The sequence below is a fragment of the Etheostoma spectabile genome, chromosome 2 (assembly GCF_008692095.1).
Source record: "Etheostoma spectabile isolate EspeVRDwgs_2016 chromosome 2, UIUC_Espe_1.0, whole genome shotgun sequence".
Lineage (NCBI taxonomy): Eukaryota > Metazoa > Chordata > Actinopteri > Perciformes > Percidae > Etheostoma > Etheostoma spectabile.
In genome coordinates this window covers 31648510-31658259 of record NC_045734.1, presented here as the reverse complement: position 1 = coordinate 31658259, position 9750 = coordinate 31648510, and the positions used below count along the sequence as shown (strand labels likewise).

Below are 9750 nucleotides of genomic sequence, written 5' to 3'. Positions count from 1 at the left end.
AGATGACAGAGACAGGGTGACCTTTTCTCAAACAAAAGGACTCTTACATGAAAGGTAACTACTGTTTTTACTTGACAAAATCAAGTTACAAAAAGGAACTAAAGTGAAAACAGAGACCTAGACATAGAGACCAGATTAGGAGAAGCTGGAGGGTTAGGAAACAGGACAAGCTAACATACGTTCAGTTCTCAGCATAAGCTAAACCAGAGTGAGCTCTGCAGAATTTCTGTAGTTCAGCAAACTCCAATCAAAACCCTGACTGGTGTTAGTGCATGCTTAAATAGAGCTCCTTGGTGACATTAGTTTGAGAATTGGATTCTCATGCATGCAAGATTGAGTGTGCATTTTATACTCTAAAAGCTGTTTATGTTTTGAGAGAAACAGTTTCACTTTAAGATTAAGATGTTAAAATAGACTTTATTAAATCCACACTGGGGAAATTCCTATGCCTGTGTGTCCTTGGTTTAGAACAGACTAAGTCATTTTGAGGTAGATAGTATATGTAGTGCAGGGTTTTCCCCAGGAAACGATTGAGCCAAGGTGGTCTGCAACTCAGTTGACTTATGACTAGTATGGTTACGGATAATTATAACAATGCTGGGTGAAATAGCTCCTCTACCCCTTCCCTTTTGAAGATGTATGTTGTAGTGGATCTTTTTTCAGTTTTTTTGCCTATGCTATAGCACACTGCGGGAAACTTTGCAGTGTGGTGCACAGAGTTCTTCATCAATGTGTCATTTTTTTGAGGGTCACCAAAGTTATTTCATAACTTGTGCTAGTTTGATATTTTACACCACAGTAGGATGTATTGTCACTGCCAATCTAGCAGCGCACTAAGATTATCCTTAGTCTATTTGGCTTAGTCTGCCACTCGCCAGTCTCAACAGTGTGAATCTCACAACACACCTGTATCCTCTTTATCCATATTTGGCTTCTTTCTTTTACTTGTATCATAGTTTCTACAACAAGTAGGCATTTCTAATTGCACAGGGAAAAAATCTTTGTCGCAAAACTAAAAAGCAAAAAAAAAATTCCACACACAGTCCTATAAGGGTGGGAGTTATGAGTTCCATCTGCAGTGAATTGCATTTTAAAAGCACACTAAATCCACTAGGAATTTAATTAATATTTTTTTCAACCATGCACCTCAGTCTTTTATGTGGTTCATGTCAGAATCATGGTGGTGATGTGGCCATAGATAAGATTTTTTTTATAGAAAAGGATTTCTAAGAATCATTTTAGAAAAGCAGAAACAAAAAAATTTAAAGAAAAAAAAATACAACCAGCAAAACACCAGATAACATATTTAATCAACTTTTTTATTTTGTTCATTGCACAAAAGATGGTTTCACACCACTATAGTTAACCCTCTAATGTTGATGTTGATGTTGATTTTCCTGTCACCCAACAGGAAAATACATACTTTATATGTCCTATGTAATATCTCCAGATAAATACAGACACTTACCTTTGATTGTGCAAAACAGGGTTGAGGTTATACAAGAAAACCAAGGCAAACTGAAGATGGGAAAACTTGGCTTAGACCTCAGAGGGTTTTAATGTGTGGATTGATGTGAGGCTTGTCAGTGTGTTCAAAAATGTGAATTCAACTGAAAAAGAGAGATCTTGTCTTGTACATCCAGTAAACTAGACCAACCAGCCCTTAAAACAACACAAATGACAAACAATAAAAATTGTCTGCGCTTTGCAGCCTGCACCTTTAGTTATTGAGTTAAAACATGTGTACTGTATGATTTGTTTTGTCATTTCAGTTAAACATGGCCTCAATGGGTATCCTCCTTTTTTTCACTGTCATCTACATCAGAACAGGACATACAAACACGGGTAAGTTCTCCTATAACCGGACAATTTCCAGTATGAAGTTCTGCTTGCCGCTAGCTTGGAAACCAAACGAATCTGCGAGCCCATGTTTCTATTGTTCTGACAGATACATCTGGCCCCCGTCACGTTAAGACCGATTTCCAACTGCCCAGAACATGGACAGACCAGTAACAACCGTTTATATTACATGGGGCAGGTTTAAGATGATTACTCAGAGGAGCGTCATGCTTACCAAATGTACTTACCGAACGTAAATGTCACATTGCGTCCAGCGCAATGCACCAGGCTCACAAAACTTAAATCAAACTGCCAACCTTGGCGGGTTTGATCAAATATGAATCAAGATTATGTTACTGTATAGCCCATTTGTCGCATAAAATGTTTTCAAAAACACATTTTAGTGTACTGCATAGCTGAAATTTGGGAACGTTCATCATGATTCACGTTTTTACCTGCTTAAAAATGGACCAAGCACAGCCTAAACTTGCATGTGTTGCTCAGAGCTGCATTGTTTCGTTGCTCTGATTGCTTGTAGGTCTATTTACTGGCATCCAGAGGCATTTGGGTCGGCACCGTTGATAACGCCCTTCGGGAATCAAAATTGAACTGAGAGGTTCCAGACTAAGACCCATTAGTCTGACAATTCCATGCTAGCTTGCCACTGATGTAAGATTGTATACCTTTAAAAAAAAAAAAAATCTTTTCTTTAACAGCTTTTGTAAAAGTGGAATGCCAGGCTGGAAAGGTGGGAGTGTATGGCCAGCAGTCACTGCTGCAGTGTGTTGTCAAAACCACACAAGACAACACAGAAATCCGGGTGGTCACTTGGAAGAAAGAGGGACTCTATGACCCCTTACTGGTTTTTACAAAGAGAAAATTGTTCCAAGGCAAGGCTATTCTTTTGCTGAGCCGTCCTGGAATGAAAGAAACATGAATGTATCCCTGCTCATCACCAACACCTCTGTAAAGCACGAGGGAGTTTATAAATGTGAGGTGATGACAAACAGCGGCGACGGATCCGACAGCACCAGCCTTAAGGTCACAGGTGAGAGCCCATTGAAAAAAAAAAAGTCTTATTGTTTGGCACAGAGAGATGACCATTTTTAGAGAATTTATCTCCAAAACGAATCCTTACCAAATCATTTAAAACTAAACCATGTCAATGAGTATAGTTGTTTCTCTAAAAATGATACTTTGTAGTTATAAAGAGAAAATGGATTTGAAAGATTAAATTGTTGGCTTGAAGGGGTGAAGACTGTTTTGACATCCTGGGGACTTTCCTGGCCTAGCACATTGTTTTTTCCCTTTCTGTCCTATACTTTCAGTTTCAATGTTACAAATAATCCCATCCAGAAATACCAGTTGTAGTCTTTTTGTCTTGTTGACCACCATACATTCTATGCTTACTAGACATTTCACTATACTGTATTTTTCAAATATAATGATCGTCAAACAATTTTGTGATACTTTATTGGTGTGATTTGATGGACGTCATGGTGTAACATTCCATTGAATGATCATGTTTGCTTTCTGTTTTCTCTTTGCAGCCAAATACAAAAAACCAACTATCCACTCCGACCCTCAGAAAATACTTTCTAATACAGATGTTACCCTGACATGCAAGTCTTCTGAAGGCTACCCAAAAGGTCAACTTCGCTGGTTTGATGAGCACAACGTAGAGTGGACAATAAGCTCTCAAAAGGAGGAGGACCAGACAGAAAGTGGTCTGTTTAACCTCTGTAGCAAGCTGTATTTGCGGAAAGGATCCACGTTCACCAAATACACCTGCAAAGTGTTCAATGCCAGTGACGGCAAAGAGGACGAGGCCACATTTGAAGTACACAATGCATCAGGTACATGTTGTTGAACACCATGCTTTACACCTTCTATGCATATTGGCCCAATCCTGCTTCACACAATGAAATGTCATGCAGCAATTTCAGCCATTGTTAAAAGTGAGGTCATGCTTTACCTGAAATTTAAATCGACCCGTGTCACTACAGTAACATCAACACACCTTTATTTAGTATTGAGCAACTAAGAGCTAAGAGGAATCTAAACCACAAGCCAACTGTAGTGCTTGTTTTGTGTTGGCACAACTTAGTGGAGCAGACAGAGTCAACTGTCTGGACCTAGGCAAGTATAAGGGAGCATGTTGGTCATGAAAAGAAAACATCTTGGCAGGTCAGACAGACCTTGCTAATATTTATTCGCAAGCATATTTTTAAATCCACAACTAAACATCATCAGTGCTGTACTTGTTTTTAAAACAGAAATAGTTAGGCTGCAACATGTCTCTTAATCTGACCAGACATTTCCAAAACAATGTCCCTCACAAAGAAAGAAAACTATGCACGACGGTCCAGGCCTGATAAGACACAGCAATGTTTTTGTTCAGTTCTATTCATTCTCATTGATGGGAAAACTTATCAACAGGTTCAGTTGGCAACATCACAGCCAACAAATCTCATCTGCCAGCTACCAAAATAGTCGCTCCTGTGGTGGTCATCGGATCTCTGATCGTAGGGTTGCTGTTGGCGCTGCTGATCTATAGAAAGCGATCTCAAAGTGAGTACCTACACAGGCTTGTTAAAAAACAAACTCTTCCATTACAACCACAACATCATTAAACTGTAAAGTATTTCACTTACTTTTTTGTGAGATTGTGAAGCTGCGGTCTGGTCCTGTAGCTATGTCAACATGGAAGGACTCACCTCAGAGCAGAGGTCTTCTCCCTCCTGGCGTGGGGGTGCCACTTGTTAGAAGTTCTTAGTTGTGAAAATTGTTCTATTGATAGATTTTTGTTTTAAGTAATTTCATGAATACAGTTAAAATGCCAAAGTCAAGAGTACAAAAGTATTGTTTTAAGCTAAATTGATATCAGCTTTAAAACAAATAGGTTATCTTGCTACGCTGTTCATCTTACTAAGTTTTGAGTGAATCTAAATCAAGTGACTGCAAACCTTTATGCTACTTCAAAAGCCCAGAACAACCAAAAACAACCAAACGGGAACGTTGTGTACAGCGCAACCGCAGGAGAACGTTACAGTTGGTTGGTTCTCTTAACGTTTAGGGAATGTTATGACCCGGAGGGAACGTTCCTTAAACGTTAGTTTTTGGTTTGGTTCAATCTAACCTTTAGAGAAGCATAAACTAACGTTCCCTAACGTTCCCTAAACATTCTGTGTTAGTGGGGTTTGGTCTAAATTAACCATTTTTGAGTAACAACATAAAAGGTACAGGGGAGAATAACATGAAAAAACATTGCTGTAACGTATTATTTCCTGCTTCCTCTTTGTTAAAAGGTTGTATCACATTCAAATCTTCATACCACATGTAGACAGCCTAAAAACAAATTTAATGACATCTAGCTGGACTTCACAGCTTTGAACAAAAGCTTCTGCCAAATTTATATATGTAACAGCATAACATTATGGAAGACATCTCATTAATTCAGACATTGAGTCTGTCTTAAAACAATAGTCAGGGGCCCATATGAATCCTGAAAAAGGTTTTCTTCCTGTAATTATTACTCCTGTTTATACTTCCTCTAAATAGTGAGTAATTACTTGCAGTTCTACGGATACACAATTATAGAAATAATACTATTATTATCATATTTGATCGTGAAATAATAAAATGTTTCTATTTTTAACGTAACATTTACTGTAAATACTCACTTTTTCAGATGGTGTGTGGGATTGCGTTAGTGGCTTTCTGTAAACAATAAAGAACTAATAGAAACTACAGTATATGAAGGATGACACAATAGCTGGAGGTTGAAAAACCTGTAATGCATGTTATTCAGGTTGGGGAAGCAGGCTCCACTCTCAAGTTGCAAGTATCATTTGTCTTAAACAGTTTCCATTGTTAGTGTTCTACAAAATGTCTCACAAAGATTTGTGACAGAAGCACAAGTAGATATCTAATTGTCAATAATTCATCATTTTCTCAACAGAGGCGCGGAGACACTCCACAACACCCCTTATGGGTACGTCCATCTTTGGACAAAGTATTGCTGCTGATTTTGTTCTTACTTCGGCTCTCTATAGAGGTTTAAATAAAGGTTCTATCTGTGGATTTTTCTGTCTATCGCCTCGTTTTAGCTGCCTGAAACACTGAAGATCTGCCACGGACCTGCTGGCAGATTGAGTGATTTAGCTAGCTAAAACTACTAAAATTTTTTTTTTTAATACTTTGTTTTTTTTCTTTCATTGATGAATGCTTGACTCAGTGGCCACCTGGACTGCATATTTTGAGACAGTTTGAAACCAAACTCATTCGCCAATATCTCAGTCCAAGCCTGTTGGAGCATGTACTCCACCTGTGTTGTTGTTTAACTCAGCTGGAGCACATGTTAATCACTGACCAAGACCGCTTACTGTCCCTGCACTAACTGGATGTCAACACATCAAAACCTCTCCCTGGCTACCTTCTCATTTTAGGTTTATTATTTTCCCATGGCTTATGGGAAACTGGGCTTGGATTGTCTTTTGAATATGAACAGTATGACCTGAATCATGTTTCGGACACTCACCGTTGAGGATCTGCCTGTGCTTGCATGTCACAAACTTAAACTGCTTAATATGGTGATGGTCTTACACCCACCCATTGTAACCCACAGTAAAATCTTTTAATTTGTTCCAGGTGACCATCGTGGGCTCGCTACAAGCGATTACGATGATGGTACGTCTAAATTACAGTATTTTGACTCACTGTGTCTAACTAATACAACTTTCGGTTTTTTTACTGTGTTCAAATCATTCTATAGACTGACTGTCTAAGATTTACTGTAATTCAGTCTTTGATATAATACAACTTTTTGCAGGTGATCAGGAGGGGGATAAAACATGCCAAGTCAGCCTGGCCTGAGGTAATTATAATGCTACTAGCAGATTAGTTTGACCTCTCTTTCTTTATAGTTTATGGCAGTGTACACGACAGTACTGCATAGCTAAAAGCTCTTCTCTCTCTTCTCTCTTCTCTTCTCTTTCTCTCTCTTTCTCTCTCTCGCTGCAGGAGACACTGCATGGGACATGACACATGCTAATGCACTGGCAACCTCTGAAATCAACACTTCCTTGTTTGCTAATCTGCACTCTATTGTTCCCTATTGCAAACAACTCTGTATATAACCAGGAATAACTTGTACTACTGTGATTAATCAGAGGAACTGTCTTAAATGAAATCCAAATGTGAAGAAAGAGCTCTGATTTTGAATCAGTGATGATGGACATCTAGTAGGCAGAGGGTCCTGTTCAGGGCATGTGTCCTTTAAACTTTGACAACCACATTGGGTTCTATGTGTAACATCACCACCTTAGTTAATTTAGGAGGGCAGCAGCTTTGATATGTTTTGGTTGTTGGAGAAAATGTTTTGTTAATTGTGTTCACGCAGTAACTGTAGCCTTTTGTAGTTTGACAGGAATGACCCTCCTTCTCACTTCCTCTTGTCATATTATGTCAGATTCTGAAGAAAGCTTTGTACAAAAGAAAGTTGTATTATTAGGATAAGGGCAGGGAGTTATATGTAAATTCAATGGAAATGTAACAAAAGACAAGACTATTCCGATGAAAAGACCAAAAGCAGCTATGTGCTAGCCCATCTCAGGACTTCCTACCATCTGGGCCTCTCAGATCCTCAATCCTATTGACGACATAAATGGTTAAAACGGGTTCCAAGCGTTACATGCTTGGAACATTTTTTTTACATTTTTAAAGCTTCAGTAATTTCCCTAAACAGCTGGGCGCTAGCTTTTACTAAAGGTTACTAAAGGGCTAATTAGTGTATTCTCAGTCCCACATTATTAAAGGTGCCCTGCCACACATATTCCATTACTTTGTGGTAATGTCTGAAGTTCTACCATGGACTCTGTAACATTTTTTGTGAAAAAAAAAAATGCCTTGGTTTAAAGACATTCTGACGTGGTATAGAAAGCCTCCAAGAAGACTCAGGCCAGCTACACACTGGCTGCGTCGCAGGAGTGTGGCGTTTCTTTTTGCGTGTCAGCTGCGTGGATTTTTCTGTCTATGTCCTACACACCAGAAACATGTCTGACGCAGCACTTCTGCTGCTAGGTGACACACAGGGAGGGCTATCTCGGGACATAGCACCACCAGATTTGGATCACCCTTGTTTGAAAAGTGGGGAGAAAGTGGTTAATCATAAATATATAGTCTACTGATTTGATTAAAGTGAGACAATGTTCGCAGTATTGACGGAAAAATAGGTTACAGAATATTTCATTCTGTATGACAGGTGCAATATTTGAAAAAAAAAAAAAATCTATATCTGCATTGATGTCAAAATCTACAGACTTTCAAACATCACCATGTTTACATTAATACATTAATATGTATTTGTGTCAAAATGACATGTAAACATCTTTTCCTATTCTGTTTTGCCTGGAAACGCACGTTTGGCGTTGGTTCTATTTCTAGCATGCATACGTTTTCGGGCAATTACACAGGCAATGTGTAAGCTCTAACCTGTTAACATGGGAGCCAAAAAAAAAATGGACATGCCACGCAGCTGACAATCTTGCGCAACGCATCCAGTGTGTAGCCGGCCTCAACTCGATTTGTGCCAGTTAGCCAATGAGAGCCTGGCTATCAGTATCCTTTACCCAGCACAACTGGGCGAGCTCATGAATAGTAATGAGTACGTTTTTGCACCAGGTGGGATGGATTCAAAATATACATATTTAAGGAGTGAGCCAAAGGTTTAGACCATCTTCTAGTCACTAAATTAATGAAATGACATACTTCAGAATATGTCTGACTCAACTCAGCAGGTATATCAGCATAGTTTTGTGCAATGTATTATGTTGTTTTGCGGCCATTTATCAGTGCAGCAGCAGCACATGTATGCTTGACCTGGACCACACTGGAGGTCTTTGGTGCAGAGGAATAAGCTATACTGGAGTGGCTACAAGGGCAATAAACAGTACGGTATGTTAGTAGATGAGTTCATAGTTGGTAAAAAATCTGAAAAAGGATAGATTATCGCCAGCCTTTTCCTCTTAAGGGTCCTTGTTCAGAAGTTTCTCGTGGTTTAAGAGCACTTATTATTTCTTGTTTTAAACTAATAAGTAATATCAACAATTCTAACTTTAGTATTAACACTGCTTGAGAACATTTAGCCCCCAGGCAATTTCATATCCTTATTCTAACCACTTAGAAATTTCAGTAGATAGATGCTGGTTGCACTTCTGTGCATCACATGATTTTCACTTGTATAAAAGCCAAAAACACATTTGTGTTCCTCTCTTCCTTGTGTTTTCGCCAATGAAACTATGTGAATGCAATTTCTGGCAGCCTTATGCAACTTCATTGCAAAATCAGCAATTATCTCAACCTATGATCACCATCTCAGGCAGTTTTTTTGGTTTCCTTCCCTGCATCTGATACCAGTTATCATAGAAATGGGAGAGGATATTTTCAGGAAACGGGATTTCTACTCTGCTTGATAATGGAACATGCCACAGCTGTACTTAAAAGCCTTGTTCCGACACCACCAAAGCAATGGAAAGAGTCTACAACAAAAGCACCTTACCAAGATCTGCCAAAGTAAATAATTAATCTTGGTTCTCTCACACGAAGATATCAGCGTTAATCATTGACTTTCTGGGTGGAAAAAACAATGGCATTAAGCGTATAAGTTATATGATTTGAAAGTTTATTTTGGAAATAAAAAAACACACACAAACATCCTCAAACAAAACTGCAGGTGCATGTGAGCATTGTTTTGTAGATATTGTTTTTATAAATGTGTGAAAATTGTAACTTTGTGTGTCTCTGTGAATTTATGTTCTTGACCCAGTTTTTAAAGATGACACTGAATGTCACTGGGCTTCAGCAGGCATATTATTAACTTGTTTTTACGAATAACATACTTCGTTCAAAGTA

General features: G+C 38.6%; 1 long non-coding RNA gene and 1 pseudogene across 1 annotated transcript; both read left to right on the top strand.

The window, feature by feature from the left end:
* On the top strand, positions 1-7640 carry LOC116701235 (CD276 antigen-like; annotated as a pseudogene).
* A 1011-nt stretch (positions 7641-8651) lies between these two features.
* On the top strand, positions 8652-9533 carry LOC116701252 (uncharacterized). Its single transcript, XR_004334871.1, has 2 exons — positions 8652-9331; positions 9402-9533. It is a non-coding gene; the product is annotated as an uncharacterized LOC116701252 (long non-coding RNA).
* The last annotated feature ends 217 nt before the right edge of the window (positions 9534-9750 follow it).